At 42.8% G+C, this 21,752-nt stretch overlaps 1 pseudogene; it reads left to right on the plus strand.

Moving 5' to 3' along the window:
- The first annotated feature begins 13,681 nt into the window (after positions 1-13,681).
- Positions 13,682-17,301, plus strand: LOC129626170 (patched domain-containing protein 3-like; annotated as a pseudogene).
- Positions 17,302-21,752: the final 4,451 nt, after the last annotated feature.

Consider the following 21,752-nt stretch of genomic DNA (forward strand, 5'->3'; position numbering starts at 1 on the left):
TCCATCTGCTTGCTGTATGCTGTCATGAAAAGAACCATTGGTCCTATAGAATCAGGAAACACCTATGTAAGTACATGACAGAAATACAAATGCTTAATGAATTAATTTTGATTGCTTACACATTTTTGTAAATGTTACCACATGTTGTTTAAATTACCCATTATCAAAACTAGTGCCCAAATACTATCACTTCCTAGAGCTTCACTATGGAAAGTTTTAAAACTTGTAATTATTTAAATTTATTTGTGGAAAACAAACTGTCATTTCTTTCTAGATATCTGATTTCTAAAGCTGAAGTTCAAGGTCTGAAATCTTCCTTCTAAGAACTTTTGTGACGCTGTCACAAAGTATTTTGTTTAGTAGACTTAAGTTCTCCAAAAAAAGTCAAAAGCAAGAACTCTATCTAATGACCTCAAATTCAAACTACGGATTGCAAAAGTGAATGCAGAATGTGTCACAATTTCAATCTGCAGGCTTGGAAGGCATTGCAGATTGTCCATGTTCTAGGAAGTCAGGTGGTGCTAGTGGTGAAGAATCCAGCTGCCAGTGCAGGAGATGTAATAGATGTGGGTTTGATCCCTGGGCTGGAGAGATCCCCTGGAGAAGGAAATGGCAACCCATTCCAGTATTCTTGCCTGGGAAATGCCAGGGATAGAGGAGCCTGGTGGGCTATATAGTTCATGGGGTTGCAAAGAATTGGACATATCTAAGTGTGCACACACTAGAAGTCACCAGAGCTTGGTTCCATGTAGGGATCCAACTGTCCTCACCTCACCCCCATGCTTCCGAGGGACTGCGCCGGAGGAAGAGAGCTCCGTCAAGACAACACGAAGGAGTTTAGGAACTTTTTCTAGACAAGTCTGTTTCACCAACTTGGCACAGAGATCAGAAAGGCTTCCCATAGGCAAAGTAATTGTTCTAAATATTGCAAATACTGGCATAGGCATTTGTTGTTTCTTGAATAATGATTGCGTTCTTATAAAAGCAGCACTATCTCAAACTCCTTAAAGGTAGGTGTTCTAATTATGCCCATTTAAATGCCCAAGGTGACACACCTAAGAGGTTGCCCAGCAGAGGGTGAATACAGGTGCCTGACTATGGAGCTGGTGTTCTCACCTCTGCATAAGGTAAAGGGCTAGATATTGGTACAAATGACACAAACAGAACTTCTTGTCTTAGGCAACGTTATCAGGGATTTACTGAGCAGATTTCCCGGGCTGAGTTTTTTAGTCTTATATTAATGTTTACAGAATGTGGTTTATCCCAATTCATACTGCACATACAAATTTCACACAGTGAAATTTCAAAGAGAAAAATAGGCATGAAATCACATAGCTCGCCCATCTGGAGTACTGGCAGAGTAGGTATCAAAGACTCTGCACTGCACTCCCTTCCCCAAATAACTAAGCCAATGTAAAGTCCCCAGGGGCCAGGAGCTCTTGGAAACAGGAAAAACCTTGAATATACACATAAACGTACATTTTGCCTGAGGAGAGGTGATATATTGGATATTCACATCCCAAAACATGAAGAACCACTGCACTAAAATCTTTTAAATTGTAGAACTGTGATTCCCCCCATGCTGCTAAGTCACTTCAGTCGTGTCCAACTCTGTGTGACCCCATAGACGGCAGCCCACCAGGTTCCTCTGTCCCTGGGATTCTCCAGGCAAGAATACAGGAGTGGGTTGCCATTTCCTTCCCCAATGCATGAAAGTGAAAAGTGAAAGTGAAGTCGCTCAGTTGTGTCCGACTCTTAGCGACCCCATGGACTGCAGCCTACCAGGCTCCTCCGTCCATGGGATTTTCCAGGCAAGAGTACTGGAGTGGGGTGCCATTGCCTTATCCAATTCCCCCCATAACTTTTATTATATAGGAAGAATGTTAATCCACAAAAGAAAACCTGCCCTGTTTGTTATATTTCTCATGGTAAGGTAATAAATTAGTATTGTGATTTATTAAAAAGCAAAGTAAGAGAAAAACTAAAAATGCACTAAGGTTTACAATGCATATATAATATAACCATGTTAAAAGAAGCAACATTAAATTGGAATAAAGTGAATCATTTCATCATTAATACAAGTCTTAGAGTCTCTGAGAAATCTTTATTTTACTCAATCCTGAAGGGAAAGGAACAAATGGTTCCTTTCTGTTTGAAACACCTTACAAAGTCACTGCTCTGAGGTTACATCTTAAGAGATAATCCGTCTTTAGGTTTCATGTTGAAATTCAAATGCACTGTTACAACAGGATGTAAAAACTTCAATTGTATGTGGGTAATATGGTGCAATCACTGAACGTCTGTCTTTGATAAAAAGCACCTATTGTGCTGAGAAATGGCAAATTTTAGTGATTCAACGACTGACTTGAATCCTCAATACCGTGGTGCAAAATGGAGCAGGGAGTGTGAGAAAGAAGGGTTTGCTGATGTAGATATTATCAGCTTGAGAAGACTGAAGATTTTCCACATAAGCATATTTCCCCTTAGGAAAAAACACATTACAGCACAGAAATATAAAAATCTTACCCAGTCCTAATCTCTCTTTTATGTAGCAAATGAGTACACATCATCTTTAATGTCTGCAAGGAAATTGCATTGGAACAATACAACCTCCTCTTATTGAGTTTTGTATTATAGAAGGTAAAAAATTTAATCCCTTTGAGAGTTAACAAATATAAGGATTTCTCCTTTCAGGGTGTAGGAAACAAAACAGAGAATTTATATTCTTGTTATATGTTATCAGTATATGATACTATACTGATTGGAAGGGTTTGGATCTAGGCTTGTCAATACAAGTTGACAAGCTAACTTATTCAACAAATTGTAATTCAACAAGTAAGTTGAATAATATTCATGTGGTATCCAATAACTGTTGAGCTTATTTCTCTAAGTGTGCTTTATTAATCTTGATAATGAATGGAAGATAATAAGAAAGAAATTGTATGGCAGTTTATACAAAAAGTTTTTTCCAAAGTGGACGATAATATTTGATCTCTGTGCTGCTTTTTTGAGGAAATTTAACTCTAGAAGTTTCTGGTCCCGTGGGGCTCAGAAACTACACTGGCAGTGGACAGAGTGCTTGCTGAATAAAACGAAGTGTGCTCAGACACAAGTGCTCAGGGACAGATTCTGCATCGGTGAAGCCATACTGGCAACTTTAATAAAGAAATCCCAATATTTTGGTGACTTACCACAATAAGAGTGTAATTCTCATTCGTGTAACAGTCACTGTTGATGCTCCTAGCCAGTGAGTGGCTATCTTGATCCCAGTAATTCAGAGACCCAGGTTCCTGCCAACTTCTGGTGTCATAATCTAAACGGCCTCTTCTGTTGCCTGTGTCTAGATGGCAGATGGGACAGAGAGCTTCTTAAAGGTCTTGGCCTTGGTGACACACATCACTTCCACATACATTTTGTAGTGACTCCTGGTCACGTGGCCACTCACATAAGTCAAAGGAATTAGAAAATGTAGTCCTTGATTGAGCAGCCATGTTTCAGTTACATTTCATATTATGGAAAGGTAGCAAACTTTCGCTTGAAGCAAGTGCTCAATGTCATTGACTCTTAACCACTTTACATGACATTAAAATAAATTTCCAGATGGATCACTTTTAAATGCAAATTTTTCCCTCTTCAGCAAGTGGTGCTGGAAAAGCTGGACAGCTGCATGTAAATCAATGGAGTTAAAACACACCCTCTAACCATACACAAAAATAAACTCAAAATAGCTTAAAGATTTAAGTGTAACATGACACCATAAAACAATTTAAATGTAACCATGATGCCAGAAAGCATTCTCTGACATAAATCACACTGCTGTTTTCTTAGGTCAGTCTCTCAAGGCAATCGAAATAAAAGCAAAAATAAGCAAATGGGACCTAATTAAACTTACAAGCTTCTGCATAGCAAAGGAAACCATAAACAAAATGAAAAGACAACCTACAAAATGTAAGAAAATATTTGCAAAAGATGTGACTGTCAAATGACTTATTTCAAAAAATATAAATAGCTCATATAATAACAAAGAAACAGCCCAATTAAAAAATGGGCAGGAAGAAAAGAAAAAGAAGAAGAAAAAGAGAAGAAAAGAGAAAAAAATGGGCAGAAGACCTAAACAGACATTTCTCAAAAAAAAAAAAGACACACAGATGGCCAATAGGCACATGAAAAGATGTTCAACATTGCTAATTATTTGTTTAGTTGCTAAGTCCTGTCCCACTCTTTCCTATCCCATGGATTGCAGCCTGCCAGGCTTCCCTGTCCTTCACTATCTCCCAGAGTTTATTCAAATTTATGTCCATTGAGTCAGTGATGTTATCTAACCATCTCATCCCTTGTCACCCCCTTCTCCTTTCACCTTCAATCTTTCCCAGCATCAGGGTCTTTCCCAATCAGGAGGCCAAAGCACTGGATCTTCAGCTTCAGCATCAGTCCTTCCAATGAATATTCATGGTTGATTTTCTTTAGGATTGATTGGTGTGATCTCCTTGCAGTCCAAGGGACTCTCAAGAGTCTTCTTTCAGCACCACAATTCTAAAGCATCAATTAACCAGCACTCAGCCTTCTTTATGGTCCAACTCTCACATCTGTACATGACTACATGGACTTGTGTCAGCAAAGTGATGCCTCTGCTTTTTAATACACTGTCTAGGTTTGTCACGGCTTTCCTTCCAAGGAGCAAGTGTCTATAATTTCATGGCTACAGTCATCATCCTCAGTGATTTTAGAGTCTAAGAAAATAAAATCTGTCACTGTTTTCATTTTTTCCCCTTCTATTTGCCATGAAGTGATAGGACCAGATGCTACAATCTTTGTTTTTTGAATGTTGAGTTTTAAGCCAGCTTTTTCACTCTCCTCTTTCACCCTCATCAAGAGACAGCACCAAATACTTAACTAAGTATATCAGTCACTATTTATAAGCAGATCTTTCAAACACTCCCCAGAATATTCTTTTAAGTATTTCAGTGAAATAATTTATGAATTATTTGAACATTATTTTAATCATTACAAAACTCTTGATAACTGCTAGTCCTTATGATGATCCTGTGTTATTTGAGAACCTGGAAGTTTGTATCAACTAAAGGTATATTTACTAAGGACTTGGCAGACAAAATTAACAATGTCAATTTAAATTAATAAAGATCTCCCAATGTGATTTGGATTAATTTTTTTTCCTTTTTAAGTAAACACAGTAAAAAGTGATGTGTTTATCATTGCACTAAATACCTCTGAGGAACTGATTTGTAGATTGTGTACTAGGAATGATATTTGCATATAATAAAGCAATCTAAAGATTAAAAACAAAAAAGAGAGAGACTCTAGTTTCTTTTCACTTTCTGCCATTAGAGTGGTATCATTTTCTACATACACCCTTATGGCAGAAAGCGAAGTGGAACTAAAGAGCCTCTTGATAAAAGTGAAAGGGGAGAGTGAAAAAGCTGGCTTAAAACTCAACATTCAAAAACTAACATCATGGCATCCAGTCCCATCACTTCATGGAAAATAGATAGGGAAACAATGGAAAAAGTGACAGACTTTATTTCCTTGGGCTCCAAAATCACTGCAGATGGTGACTGCAGCCATGAAATTAAAAGACGCTTGCTCCTTGGAAAAAAAAGCTATGACCAGCCTAGACAGCATATTAAAAAGCAGAGACTTTACTTTTCTGACAAAGGATCATCTAATCAAAGTTATGGTTTTTCGAATAGTCAAGTATGAATGTGAGAGTTGGACCATAAAGAAAGCTGAGCACTGAAGAATTGATGCTTTTGAACTGTGGTATTGGAGGAGACTCTTGAGAGTCCCTTGGACTGCAAGGAAATTAAACCAGTCAATCCTAAAGGAAATCAGTCCTGAATATTCATTGGAAGAACTGATGCTGAAGCTGAAACTCCAATACTTTGGCCACTTGAGGCAAAGCATAGGCTCATTAGAAAAGACTCTGATGACAGAGGATGAGATGGTTGGAAGGCATCACCAACTCAATGAACATGAGTTTGAGCAAGCTCTGGGAGATGGTGAAGGACAGGGAAGCCTGGAGCGCTGTAGTAGCAAAGAGTCTCAAAGAGTTGGATACAACTGAGTGACTGCAGCTGCTGCTGCTAAGTCGCTTCAGTCGTGTCTGACGCTGTGCGACCCCATAGACGGCAGCCCACCAGGCTCCCCGTCCCTGGGATTCTCCAGGCAAGAACACTGGAGTGGGTTGCCATTGCCTTCTCCAATGCATGAAAGTGAAAAGTGAAAGTGAAGTCACTCAGTCATGTCCAACTGTTCGCGACCCCAAGGACTGCAGCCTACCAGACTCCTCCATCCACAGGATTTTCCAGGCAAGAGTACTGGAGTGGGTTGCCATTGCCTTCTCTGAATTGAGTGACTGAACAACAACAAATCTGCATATCTGAGGTTGTTGATATTTCTCCTGGATTCCAGCTTGTGATTCATCCAGCCTGGCATTTCAGATGACGTACTCTGCACATAAGTTAAATAAGCAAGGCGACAACATATAGCTTTGTGGTACTCCTTTCCCAATTTTCAACCAGTCTGTTGTTGCATGTCTGATTCTAACTGTTGCTCCTTGACCCACATACAGGTTTCTAAGGAGACAGAGAATTTATAATAATTATATGATAATTATAATAATTTGCTAATTATTAGAGAAATGCAAATCAAACTATAATGAGGTATCACCTCACACTACTCAGAATGGCCATCATCAAAAAATCTACAAATAATACATGCTGGAGGGGATGTGGAGAACAGGGAACCCTCCTGCGTGGTTGGTGGGAATGTAAATGAATACAGTCATCATGTAGAACAGTATGGAAATTCACTACTGCGAATACACCCTGAGAAAAACAACAATTCAAAGACACATATACCCCAGTGTTTGTTCACTGTAGCACTATTTACAATAGCCAGGACATGGAAACAACCTTGATGTCCATGGACAGATGAATGGATAAAGAAGCTGTGTTATGTATATACAGTGGAATATGATTCAGCCATAAAAGGGAATGTATTTGAGTCAGTTGTAGTGAGGTGGATGAACCTAGAAGCTGTTATACGGAGCTAAGTAAGTCCAAAAGAGAAAAATACCATATATTAACATGTATATATGGAATCTAGAAAAATTGTACTGATAATCCTATTTGTAGGGAAGGACTAGAGATACAGACATAGAGGACTTATGAACACAGTAGGGGAAGAAGAGCTTGGGATAAATTGAGAAAATAACGTTGACCTATATGCACTACCATGTATGAAACAGATAGCTAGTGGGAAGCTGCTATATAACACAGGGAGACTAGCTTGGCACTCTGTGACAACCTAGAAGCGTAGGATGGGGTGAGAAGGGAGAGAGGCTCAAGAGGGAGGGGAGATATATATACATACTTAATATATCTAGTTATACCTGATTCACATTGCTATACGGCAGAAAGTGTCGTGGAATCTGGAGGTCCAAAACACACCTTGGAGGACTCTCAAGACAGTGGAGTAAAGTTTATTACACCAGCGAGTCCAAGGGGAATCAGTTCCCAACAAGGAACCCTGATGTTTCTGAGACCCAGTTTTATACTCCCTGCTATGTGATCGGTTACATGTTAGCAACCTCTTTGTTGTATATGACTGAGTTTTACAACAAGTAGAACAATTAAGATGAACAATTAAGGTGCTAGGAGAACAATTCAGGTGAAAGGGGTGGGGGGGTGACACTGATTATACATCAAGGGGGGATGTCTCCATGGTTAATGTGACAGGGGCAGCCTGACCTCAACTACAATCTCCATGTGCCATCTGTAGGGAGGGAAGTCTCCAGGAGACCTGGATTTCATTAGCAATAGTTTCCTCACTCTTGGGCAGGGTTCAGGCCTAGTTTACATCCTGTCTTTAAGGTGGTTGACAGGCTTCAAGATGGAGTCTCTCCTGCTTTCCTCACACTGCTGCTGCTGCTAAGTCACTTCAGTTGTGCCCGACTCTGTGCAACCCCATAGACGGCAGCCCACCAGGCTCCGCCATCCCTGGGATTCTCCAGGCAAGAACACTGGAGTGGGTTCCCATTTCCTTCTCCAATGCAGGAAAGTGGAAAGTGAAAATGAAAGTGAAGTCGTGTCCGACTCTTCGTGACCCCATGGACTGCACCTACCAGGCTCCTCCGTCCATGGGATTTTCCAGGCAAGAGTACTGGAGTGAAGCCCCAGCAAAAGTAACACAACACTGTAAAGCAATTATTCTCCAAGTAAATAAATAAATAGAAACTTCCTGAAAGGTTGTTGCTGAGCTGTGAAAGAGGTTGGGATTCTTGGCCTCCAGAGGAGAGGAATTCAATCCAGGGCCAGTGATTGTTCAGAGCTTTTGTGTGATAAAGTTTTTATTAAAGTATAAAAGAGATAGACAAAGGTTCTGACATAGAAATCAGAAGGAGGCAGAAAGAGTGCTCCCCTGCTAGTCTTCAGCAGTATGTTATATTCCTATCAGCAGGCTGTTAATTAGAGAAAGGAAATGTCTCAAAACTCAGAGTGGTATCAGGCCCCTCATCCACAACATACATTTTGAGATAACATTAGCACAAGGTGAGTTGTCTCAGGCCATAAAATGATTGACATGAATTTTGAAGAAAGGCAGGTTTCCAAGCAAAGACATAGTCTCATTAACATAACTTAAGAGAACATTTGCAAGTGTAAAACATACTGGTTTGTCAAGTGGGTTCTGAGTCTTAGGTGGAACCAACTTGAAGAGTCTTCAGTTCAGTTCAGTCACTCAGTCGTGTCTGACTCTTTGTGACCCCATGGACTGTAGCATTCCAGGCCTGGACCAAACACCAGCTCTGGGAGTTTGCTCAAAATCATGTCCATTGAGTTGGTGATGCCATCCAACCATATCATCCTCTGTTGTCCCCTTCTCCTCCCACCCCAATCTTTCCAAGCATTAGGATCTTTTCAAATGAGTCAGTGCTTTGCATTAGGTGGCCAAAGTATTGCAGCTTCAGCTTCAGCATCAGTCCTTCCAATGAATATTCAGGACTGATTTCCTTTAGGATGGACTGGTTGGATCTCCTTGCAGTCCCTTGGACTGTAAGAGTCTCCTCCAATACCACAGTTCAAAAGCATCAATTCTTCAGCACCCAGCTTTCTTTATAGTCCAACTCTCACATCCATACATGACTACTGGAACAACCATAGCTTTGACTAGACAGACCTTTGATAGCAAAGTAATATCTCTGCTTTTTAATATGCTGTCTTGATTGGTCATAACTTTTCTTCCAAGGAGCAAGTGTCTTTTAATTTCATGGGTGCAGTCACCATCTGCAGTGATTTTGGAGCCCCCCAAAATTAAGTCTATCACTGTTTTCATTGTTTCCCCATCTATTTGCCATGAAGTGATGGGACCAGATGCCATGATCTTAGTTTTCTGAATGTTGAGCTTTAAGCCAACTTTTTCACTCTCCTCTTTCACTTTCATCAAGAGGCTCTTTAGTTCTTCTTTGCTTTCTGCCATAAGGATGGTATCATCTGCATATCTGAGGCTATTGATATTTCCCCCAGTTATCTTAATTCCAGCTTCTGCTTCATCCAGTCCAGTATTTCTCATGATGTACTCTGCATATAAGTTAAATAAGCAGGGTGACAATATACAGCCTTGATATACACCTTTCCTGATTTGGAACCAGTCTGTTGTTCCATGTCCAGTTCTAACCGTTGCTTCCTGACCTGGATACAGATTTCTCAAGAGGCAGGTCAGGTGCTCTGGTTTCCCATCTCTTTCAGAATTTTCCACAGTTGGTTGTGATCCACACAGTCAAAGGCTTTGGCATAGTCAATAAAGCAAAAGTAGATGTTTTTCTGGAACTCTCTTGCTTTCTCAATGAGCCAATGGATGTTGGCAATTTGATCTCTGGTTCCTCTGCCTTTTCTAAATCCAGCTTGAAAATATGGAAGTTCACAATTCATGTACTGTTGAAGGCTGGCTTGAAGAATTTTGAGCATTACTTTGCTAGTATGCGAGATGAGTGCAATTGTGTGGTAGTTTGAGCGTTCTTTGGCATTGCCTTTCTTTGGGATTTGAATGAAAACTGACCTTTACCAGTCCTGTGGCCCCTGCTCAGTTTTTCAGATTTGCTGGCATATTTAATGTAGCACTTTCACTGCATCATCTTTTAGGATCTGAAATAGCTCAACTGGAATTTCATCACCTCCACTAGCTTTGTTAATAGTGATGCTTCCTAAGACCCACTTGACTTTGCATTCCAGGATGTCTGGCTCTAGGTGAGTGATCACACCATCCTGATTATCTGGGTCGTGAAGATCTCTGTTGTGAAGAAAGACAGAGTCTAGAGTAAGTACATAGTTCATTAACATAGCTTAAGAAAAATGTTTCCATAAGAAAAATGCATTGCTTAGCTCAAGGTTTGAGAAAAGTTAAGTTCAGATGGAACCAGGTGTAGTCATGGCAACACAGAATTTTAAAAGATATCTCCTTTTAAATTTGCATAGAGAAGGAAAAAAATCTGACACTTGTAGTTTGTTTCCTCCCACCCCTTGCTGCTGCTGCTGCTAAGTTGCTTCAGTCGTGTCCGACTCTGTGCGACCCCATAGATGGCAGTCCACCAGGCTCCCCCGTCCCTGGGATTCTCCAGGCAAGAACACTGGAGTGGGCTGCCATTTCCTTCTCCAATGCAGGAAAGTGAAAAGTGAAAGTGAAGTTGCTTAGTCGTGTCCGACTCTTTGTGACCCCATGGACTGTAGCCTACCAGGCTCCTCCGTCCATGGGATTTTCCAGGCAAGAGTACTGGAGTGGGTTGCCATCTCCATCCTGCCGCTTAAGAGAGAGATAAAAATGTCTAACACTTGCAGTCTATTTTCTTATTTTGGAGACCCCCTAGCCTTCCTGCCTGTTACCCTCTCACTCCTATCTTTTGTTTCAGCAAAGGTGAGCTCAGCTTACACTGAAGTCTCTCTGCTACTGCAGTAGCCTGAATAAAATGTTTGGCCACCTTAAAAAATAAAAAGTATACTTATATGTATAGCTGAATCACTTTGCTGTACACCAGAAATTAACACAACTACAAATCAACTATACTTCAACAATTTAAAAAAGGAATATATGGAAATTTTAAAGATTATATTATAATTATATAATATATATTATATAATTATAATTATATTAGATTATAATTACTGCAAGGGAAAGTGAAAGTGAAAGTCGCTCAGTGGTGTCTGACTCTTTTCGACCCCATGAACTGTATAGTTCATGAATTCTCCAGGCCAGAATACTGGAGTGGGTAGCCTTTCCCTTCTCTAGGGGATCTTCCCGACCCAGGGATCAAACCCAGGTCTCTCGCATTGCAGGCAGATTCTTTACCAGCTGAGACACAAGGGAAGCCCTAGTGCAAGGAAAACGACCGTTTATTATGTAACAAAATCCAGAACTCATTAAAAAAATTAAGTTAATTCAACTGCAAACATAAGGCATGGCAACCAGCAAAATGGGGGTGGGAGAACAGAGCAGGGGGATCTTCATTGCTTGAAGCACAGGAACAAGCGATTATTTCCTTAGCACACGGATAGTTTCTATAGTGAAGAAGAAAATGTGACTCGTCCAAAAGGGAAACCAGGAAAAGGTGAAAGTGAAGTTGCTCAGTCGTATCCAACTCTTTGCGACCCCATGGATTGTAGCCCACCAGGCTCCTCCATCCATGGGAATTTCCAGGCAAGAATACTGGAGTGGGTTGCCATTTCCTTCTCCAGGGGCTATTCCCCACCCAGGGATCAAACCCACATCTCCAGGGTGTGTCTCCTGCATTGCAAGCAGATTTTCTACCTGCTGAGCAATTGGGAAAGTCCAACTTCTATGGATTTTATTAAGAACTCTGAAATTTAAAATGGGATATCCTTTGGTCCAGTAAATCCCATTCTACAAAATCATCTTACAAATACAGTTCTTGTGCTCTAAGAAAAAGATTTGTTCACTTAGCACTGTTCATATCAGCAAAACTTCTAAACAACCTACAGATCTATCAATAATGTTATGGCTAATTTATGTCCCAGCCATACAATGGAAAATTATAAAGCAATTCAAAAGAAAAAGGTAAATCTACATACAGTTACATGTTAAGATCCTTTGATGTGTTTGGTTAAAAATGTAATCTGCATACAGAATTTTTTTCTTTTTTGCTCAGCCCTGTCTGACTCTTTGCCACCCCATGAAATATACAGTCCATGGAATTCTCCAGGCCAGAATACTGGAGTGGGTAGCATTTCCATTCTCCAGAGGATCTTCCCAACCCAGGGATCAAACCCAGGTCTCGCATACACAGATAGTGCAATAATATTTATGAAAAAGATATACTTGCATATATCTGGATATGCTTGCAAATGCAAAGAAAATGGTTTGTAAGGATAAGCGCCCACTTTTTAACACTTCTGTTAAGAATAGGAATGCGATACAAGGAAATTTTAGAACTGGGCTTTGGGTTCTTCCTTTCCCACTTTTTATTTTATGCATTTACTTCTAACTTTTTACAAGGAGAACATTATGTCTGTAAAGAATAAAAATAACAAACTGTGCTGGACCAGGTTCACCAAAGCCTTACCTGAGAACCATGCTTCTGGATCATCCCCTCAAAGGTAAAATCTCCCACTTAGAACACAGGGAAAGTCTATGCCTTTTGTGTGTGTGAGTGTGTGTGTGTGTGTGTGTGTGTACCTGAACAAGCCAAATTCTCCCAGTCAATTGTGAGTCGTATAAGCACTCATTTCATTCGCCTTAAGAAGTGCCTCTTGTATTAACTAAATCCTGAGAGGATGGGTGCCAGGGACAAATTGGGGGCTAGTTAGATCATGGCATTTGGTCCCATCACATCATGGCAAATAGATGGGGAAACAATGGATACAGTGACAGACTTTATTTTGAGGGGCCCCAAAACCACTGCAGGTGGTGACTGCAGCTGTGAAATTAAGAGACACTTGCTCCTTGGAAGAAAAGCTATGACCAACTTATACAACATATTAGAAAGCAGAGACATTACTTTGCCGACAAAGGTCTGTCTAGTCAAAGCTATGGTTTTTCCAGTAGTCATGTATGGATGTGAGAGTTGGACTATAAAGAAAGCTGGGTGCGGAAAAATTGATGTTTTTGAAGTGTAGTGTTGAATAAGACTCTTGGAGATCTTATCGCTGCAAGGAGATCCAACTAGTCCATCCTAAAGGAAATCAGTCCTGAATATTCATTGGAAGGACTGATGCAGAAGGTGAAAGCTGCAGTACTTCGGCCACCTGATGCAAAGAACTGATTCCTTGAAAAAGACCCTGATGCTCGGAAAGATTGAAGGCAGGAGAAGGGGATGACAGAGGATGAGATGGTTGGAAGGCATCACCGACTCCATGGACATGAGTCTGAGCAAGCTCCAGGTGTTGGTGAAGGACAGGGAGGCCTGGCGTGCTGTAGTCCATGGAGTCGTAAACAGTCGGACATGACTGAGTGACTGAACTGAACTGAACTGAACTGAGGCTACCACGTGACCGCCAACGACGTTCTAGCTTTCGGGCACGAGCAGCCCAGGTTCAAACAGACTCGCTTAGAAGTTCTCCAGGAAACCGTTGGGTGGGTGGAGAGGAGTGCTCGGTCCAACAGCTCCTTTCTGATCTTCTGTGCTGTTTGAGAACGTGGCCTTTCCTTCCTGGAAATGAGCCTTAATCCCTCGAAGGTTGCACCAGAGCCGGAGCAGGAGGCGGGGCAAGAGCCTGGGTCCAAGTCCCAGGGGCCTGGGTTGAAGCTGGGGCCTGACCTGGAGAGAGAGAGCTGGCCTCCCGCAGGGCGTGGCCTGGAGCCGGAGCCGCCCTCGGCCTCTGGTCAAGACTGGAACCGAGCTTGGGTGGGCGGTAAGTCGCCGCTGAGGCTCCACCACCTCCGGCCAGCATCGCGGTCTGAGAACCAACTGGCCCAGCGGCCCCGCTGCCACACCAACTGCCTGGAGGCGCCGCTGTCCCGGGCCTTCGGACAGGTGGACTGAAAGGCGGGCTCGCATCCCTGGATCTGCTGCTGCCCATGGTGTTAAAGGCCTTTCTCGGCACTGGCCTGATTTACCAGCCCCAGGATGAAGAAGACGACCTCGAGGAGCAGTACACCCAGGTAGGGAGACCCGCCAAGGCTGCGCGACGCTTTGTGCAGGACATTTCACCGCCAACGACTCTCTCTCATCTTCTCCGTCTCTAGGAAGAGCACCGAGGTCAATTATGCCTCCATCCTAGTGGTCTCCAACACTGAGACACTGCTGGAGCTGGAAATCTTAGAAGAAATTTGCAAGATGGATGACCCGGTGCAGGTTTTGATTGTGACACAGGACAGTGGAACCCAGATCCCCTACAACGAGGTGTGTGCTAAGAACCAGGGCTCCTGTGTCCCTCCTCCAATCCACTCTTGTTCGCCTGGAAAAGGAACAAGGGCCTCAATCTGAAAACCTACACCTTCCCCATCTACAGCCTAGCCTGTCAGATCATCTACCTGGCCAACATCCTGGGAGGAACTGTGAGAGGATTGGGCTGAGCCAGTTACTTCTCCAGGCCAAAGCCATGAGGCTGCAGGACTACCTGAAGACAGGTGAAGGAGAGGAAAACTAAGGTAGCAAGGTGTGGATGATCCATTTCCTGAGAAGGTTGGCAGCCTTGAAAAGAGTCTGGCCTTGAAGAAGATCAAGGTACCTAGCGGCTGGGGTTTATAGGGAGGCCAGGAGAAGGTGGGAGGGTTAAGAGGACTTGTTTCAAGTACCATAGCAGCAGCACTCCCAGATTATCAGATAGAGTCCTTGACTGGAAGCTAGGTGTGCTCTGCTGTAATTGATCCTTAATCCAACTTTCTTAAAATAGCACACTGAAGAGAGCCAGGAAAGAATCTAAAAAAAAGTGGATATGTGTATAACTTATTCACTGTGCTGTACACATGAAACTAACACAACACTGTAAAGCAACTATACTATAATAATTTTTTTTTGAAATAAAGTAAAAGGAGATAGGTCCTAAAAAAAAAAAAGAAAAGAAAAAGGAAGAATGCCTCAAATCTTAAGTCCTTGATAACATTTCACTTTCATGCACTGGAGAAGGAAATGGCACCCCACTCCAGTGTTCTTGCCTGGAGAATCCCAGGGACGGGGGAGCCTGGTGGGCTGCCGTCTATGGGGTCGCACAGAGTCAGGCACGACTGCAGCAGCAGCAGCAACATTCTGGTTAAAAACACAAATTGTACGTTCTCAGGGTAGGTCTGTTCAGTACAGATGTTGATCTTCAGGTTTAATTTGGTTTTCTGGTCAAATTACTCTGAAATTCTTACTTCCAGTTTAAGCCTTTGCTATTTCTGGGAGCCCCCTAAACTTCATTTGGAATTCATTAGAATAAAAAGACAAAACTTTAAACAAAAGTTGCATGATGTTTTTGAGAAAGAAAGATGACCATTTAAAAAGTAAATTATAGCATAGTGCCAGGCACATATTGCTGCTGCTACTGCTAAATCTCTTCAGTCGTGTCCGACTCTGTGCGACCCCATAGACGGCAGCCCACCAGGCTCCCCCATCCCTGGGATTCTCCAGGCAAGAACACTGGAGTGGGTTGCCATTACCTTCTCCAATGCATGAAAGTGAAAAGTGAAAGTGAAGTCACCCAGTTGTGTCCGACTCTTAGCGACCCCATGGACTGCCAGGCTCCTCCATCCATGGGATTTTCCAGGCAAGAGTACTGGAGTGGGGTGTCATTGCCTTCTCCAGGCACATATTAGCTGTTCAGTAATTTTTGTGCCGGCAAACCTAGTACTCTGAATAAAACTGGTGAAAATGAGAAGACACCTTCTGGAAAAAGCCTTTTAATACTCAGTTTCTGAAATGGTGTTTGTGCAGTTAAAATAGTAAAAGATAACAACCTAATAGAAGTTTAGAAAAAGTCATAATGTCTATAGTAATTAATGCTTTCACAGTTTTGTATAAGATTCAGATTTTGTGTATTCAAGAGTTTTAAACTTTAGACTGTGAAAGAAACTTTGAAAAGCATGCCAGAGATTTGTGGGAAGAAGCAAATCTCTATTACCTTCTATATTCTAAAATCATAATCCATATATTTTGATTTTTTACTGAATTTTAATGTTTAAATCAATAAACTATAGTGTTGTAATATCATATGTAACTCACACACAATATCATAATTGAAGGTTATTTACCTGAATATATTTTTGTGGCAGGTCCTCTACTTTACATCACTTTCTAGACAACTGGAATTTAAGGCAACTTCTATGACAGTGGTCCCCTTGTTTCACTTGGCATTCCTTCTAATCATATTAATTGCAATTGTATCATGCTAAAGGTAAAACAATTTTATTAGTAAATTCTAAAAAATATTTTATTGTGTAATAAATATAATGTCTAGATATGTTGGGGTAGTATGTAATTTCCTTGGTTCTGTCTCTCCACAGCAAAGATTTGAAACACAGTGGAACAGTGTTACAGCTCGATTACAGCTCAGACTTTTATTCAGCAAGCAGAGGAAAGTATACCCTCGAGGCATGAGGGCAAGCTGACCCCAAAGGGGAGGCCTCAATCCATCTTGGCTTCCTGTTTTTATACATTTGTCTCCTCCCCCTGAGTCTGCCTTATGTAAACTGGGCTAGCCAGGAGGGCTGTTTGTTTCACCTGAGGGTCTCACTTCAGCCCTCAGGTTTTCTTTCGTTCCATTTTTGCATGCTTTTTCCTTTCTTGTCTTTTAGCCACCACCATTTGGGACTCCTTTTTCCTATTCTAACATCTAACATTCCCACCTCAAGAGACCGGAGGCCCAATTCTTTGGGAATTGGGGCGTCAAGCTCTCGATGGCTACTTTGCTGAGGTGGGATGGTGAGTGGAAAAGGGCCTCCCCTTCTTGCCAGTCTGAAGCCTCAGAGTCCTTATAATGGTGTCCATCTAAGAGTGAGTGATATTTTCTGTGGTTGGGTGTAGTTTTATATATCCTTGTTGAACTGGCACTGCATGTTGCAGCTTGTTGACCTGGGCAGAGACAAAATGGGTTAAACAATTGATCATACATGGAACAATCATAAGCAGCATCAATATGGTGATCACAGGGATTAGTAGGGGCATTGCTTACTGCTGTTAAGTCGCTTCAGTCTTGTCCGACTCTGTGCGACCCCATAGACGGCAGCCCACCAGGCTCCCCCGTCCCTGGGATTCTCCAGGCAAGAACACTGGAGTGGGTTGCCATTTCCTTCTCCAATGCATGAAAGTGAAAAGTGAAAATGAAGTCGCTCAGTCATGTCTGACTCTTAGCGACCCCATGGACTGCAGCCCACCAGGCTCTTCCATCCATGGGATTTTCCAGGCAAGAGTACTGGAGTGGGGTGCCAATGCCTTCTCCGAGTAGGGGCATTAGCCAACTCCAAATTCCCCATCACCAGGAGAAGGAGCCCCCAAAGAGAGATCGTAGCCACCCTGAGAACTCTGCAGCTCATTCTTTGAGATCCTGTAGGATCTGAATGTTTTTCTTGAGGACTGTGAGACTTTCTTTAACTTAGCTGGAGGTATTTACCCAGAAACAACACATCTTATTCAAGATGGTTCAAGTCCCTTCTTGTTCAGGGATCAGGAGATCTATCTCTTGTCTATTTTGGAATACAACCCCTGGCAAGCATTGTTGGTTCTTTAAATCTATCTTGAGAAATATTATCCCCAGAAACTTGATTTTTACGGTATTCTTGAATATGCAGTCGATTGTAGTCTTGAATAGATATCTGAGATCTCCCAGAGGCTCACAGGCGTATTGAGTGTCCTCTTCTCTTTCATTCCATGGTTTGACTCATGAGTAGTGAATTCAAGAGTCATGCCCTGGTACCTTGACTACTATGGGGGTAGAAAGTATTACAGGGTAGGTAGGAGTCCTTCCATGTGGGCTGGAGTTGAGCCTTTGGGGATACATCTTTCCAGACTTTAAATAGGACTTGAGTCACTGGAGCATACAGTGGTGGCTCTTTAGAATCTATTGGGTCCTGATTGACACCCTACAAGTGTATATATTGTTGGAATTGCCCAATAGCCATGGTATAAGACCAGAGGCTTATACCATGAGCCTCTGGATCTAGGAAGGGGTCATTGACATAAACAAAAGGTCTCCCATATAGCCTCTCATAAGGACTAAGACCAACCTTTTCCTTAGGGGCAATATGGGTGCATAGGAGAGCTATTGGTAAAGCTCCTTCCATCCCAGGGAGGTCTCCTGGGGTTATCCTTTTTATCTCTAGTTTTAAGAATTGGTTGGCTCTTCCTACTTTTCCTGAAGATTGAGGCCTCCAGGCACAATGGAGATAATAAGTAATGCCCAATGCTTTAGAGACCCCTTGGGTGACCTTAGGAGTAAATGATTTCCCATTGTCACTTTGTAATGATCTGGGCAGACCAAATCTCAGAATGATTTTGTGGAACAGATTTTTTTTTTTTACCACCTCCTCAGCCTTCTCAGTCTGGGTGGTAAGCCTTCAATCCATCCTGTGCATGTATCTATCATGACTAGTAGGTATTTATACCCTTGAGAAACTGGCATCTGGGTGAAGTCCATCTGCCAGTCCTCTCCTGGGTAGGTCCCACACCATTGGATGGGCTGGGTCAGCTGGGGTTTTTGAGCTCCTTGGGGGTCATTTAATTGGCAAAGGGGACAAGAGGAGACGACTTGCCTTATAGTCGTTTGGAGGCCTGTTCCTCTGAAGGACCTTTCTAGTAATCTTTGGAGGGCCTTCTCCCCTAAATGAGTGGTGGGCTTGTAAGGAGTAAACCAACTTCCACTGGAGGTTCCCAGGCAGAAAAAGGAGTCCCTCCTTTTGGAATCACCCCATATGATCTTTTTGAAAGCACTTACTCTTAGCTTTAAGAGTCTCACCTTCAGTTTATGAAGGAGTTTCTGGCAAAGTAGTCTGCGGAACTAGGGTGGCAACCCTATCAGGTCATTGTTCTGTAATGCTGCTCTCTTAGCTCCTTGATCAGCTGCTTGGTTCCCTCGTGCCACTTCCGTGCTCCCTTTTTGGTGTCCTTTACAATGGGAGACTGAAACCTCAGCGGGCAGGTGGATGCCTCCAGAAGCCTAAGGATTTGATCACCATACTTGATTGGGGACCCTCGGGTGGTCAAGTGGCCTCTTTTTTTCCAAATAGCCACATGTGCATGTAGCACCAGAAAGGCAGACTTGGAGTCAGTGTAAATGGCTACTCTTTTTCCTTTTCCCAGCTTTAAAACTTGAGTCAGGGCTATGAGCTCAGCCAATTGGGCTGAAGTACCTGGTGGCAAAGGTTTAGCTTCTATGGTCTCAAAATTGGAGCTTACTGCATATTCAGCTCTTCTTTTTCCACCCAAGATGAAGCTACTTCCATCAGTGTACCAGATTTCCCCAGGATTGGTCAGAGGATCTTCTGACAATCCTTCTCACGGTTTTGTCCAGTGGTCCAAGGTTTCTAGGCAAGAATGAAAGGGGAGAAAGCCCTTGGTGGTAGGCAGGAGGGTGGCAGGGTTAAGAACCTCACAAGGGGATATAGTCAGGCCTGGATTTTCCATCAGCACTACTTGATACCTGAGGATCCTTTGATCAGACATCCATAAATGGCCTCTCCCATTCAGGAGTTGTTTTACCTGGTGACTGGTAAAAATAGTTTGCCCCCAAGAGAGAGTTTTAAAGCATCTTGTATCAGGACTGCAATAGCTGCAAGATTTCGAAGGTAGAGAAAGATCTCTTACCAATAATGGAGTAGGATACTCAGGGACCACCAGAAACTGGTGGGAAAATATTTGTCCATCCCAGCAACAAAGAAGTGCTCAGGTGAATTTTTTTATAGTTGTTTTTCTTATAGCACCAAAATGGCACAGGTTTGGGAGGAGAAGGCTCCAGAGTAGAAGGTCAGGACAGAGTAGGTAGCCCCTGTGTCAACCAAGAAATTCTCGGACCTACCTGCCACATCCTGTTGCACCCTTGGCTCCAGCCCCATGATGATTATCTGTGATAGGCGGGCTGGCTGGAGTGAGCTGCTTCAGTCCTGTTGAACCATCATGAGGGAAGGCTTGGCACTTGACCTTCAGGCTCTTGGGTCCTGAGGGCAGAGTGCTGCCCAGTGTCCCAACTAATGGCATCTGTAGCAAGCTGTTTTAGGAGACTTGTCACGGTTTGGATACTCTTTGACCCAATGTCCTGCCTGTCTACAGATTAGGCATTTGCCTCATACCTTGTCATTTAAGGACTTGGGGTTTGCCATAGGGCTCCCCTGGAGCAGGGCCAGCATCTGGGCATGGCTTGTCTCTTTCCTTTTCTCCCTTTCCTGGGCCTTGGCGTCCTTCTCCTATTCTCTGTTATTAAAAGTATTGGTGACTGTCTGTACCATCTTATTTAAAGAGTCAGCAAGGTCCTGCAGTTGTAGATGTTGTAGCTTTATCCTGATGTCTGATGCACATTGGAAAAGTACTTTGTCCTTTAAAATCACCCTCATAAGAGTCTAAGTCCAGATTGGTAAACTTTTGGAGGGCCTCTTTTAGACTTTCCAGAAAGGCAATGGGGTTCTCACTGGACTCCTGAGTTATTGCTGAGACTGGGCACAGTCCCACAACTAATAGGCTTCCTTTTATTTCTATGGGTGGACTTCCTTAGGGGTAAGTCTTTTTGAAGCTTATCCTACCCAGTACTGTTGCAGCCTGAGAGCTGGGCATCCCCAGGTCAGGGTACAGATCCCCAGGCAGATTGAGGAGACAGCCTTCTGGAGATGGAATCCTGGGTCAGGTTGAGACAGGTCGGCCTCTTGAGAATTGGGTCCCTGGGCAGGTTGAGGCGTGTCGACCTCCTGGGACTGCTGGACTGGCAGGTCCCCATGCAGGATGAGGCATGACAACCTCCCAGGGCCTGGATCCCTAGGCAGGTCAAGGCAGGTTGACCTCCTGGGACTCCCAGGCTGGAGTTGGGTGTTTCCAAGGTCTCCAGCATGACTAGTGCTGGATAGGATTAAGGGGCTGTAACCTTAACTCATTGCTGGTTTGTCCACTGAGGATGGAAATAGATACCATGAGGTAAAGCAATCCAAGCCTGTGTCCTGAGACTGGGAACCTGGTGAAATAGCCATAAGCCTTAATCTCTTATTGCTCTGAAGTAATGTAAGTCACTGATTTCTTCCCCTAGTCCTCCATAAGAGCAGTTTAGGGTGTTTCCAATGGTAAACATTTCATTGTCATAGACCCACTTTAGGTAATAGCAGAAGTAATGGCAAAGGAGTGGGTTATCTGGTCCTGCTCTGGGCATTAAGAGTATTTTAATAATAAGTGGGGTGGAGTGATGTTGCCTACAAGGGGGCAGGGTCCTGGTTGTAGGAATTAGTAAGTGGCTTAAGAACATATTGATAAGAGGCAACAAATCAGATTTTCCATAAAAGTGGAGTGGAGATTTGATCTGGGGTTATGTTTGTAACTTTAGAAGAAGGGTAGGAATGGTTTGGGCCCAAACAGCCTTCAGGGCTAACTCCCAAAGTGGCAAACATTATCCCTGGAAGCCTGCTCAATTGCCCTTGAAGGGATGCCACCAACAGATGGACTTCTAGGAGGCACTGTGTGTCTGTCACCTGCCCTAGCAGGTTCACTGAGAGATGCTGTTGTTGCACATGTTGTAGGAAACGTGGAAGATGAAGGCTTGAATATCTAGAGGGATTGGATATTACACAGTGTTTCCCTCCCAAAGGCCAGCTATCTTCTAGTTGTTCTTCCAGAAGAT

The sequence above is a fragment of the Bubalus kerabau genome, chromosome 13 (genome assembly GCF_029407905.1).
Source record: "Bubalus kerabau isolate K-KA32 ecotype Philippines breed swamp buffalo chromosome 13, PCC_UOA_SB_1v2, whole genome shotgun sequence".
Lineage (NCBI taxonomy): Eukaryota > Metazoa > Chordata > Mammalia > Artiodactyla > Bovidae > Bubalus > Bubalus kerabau.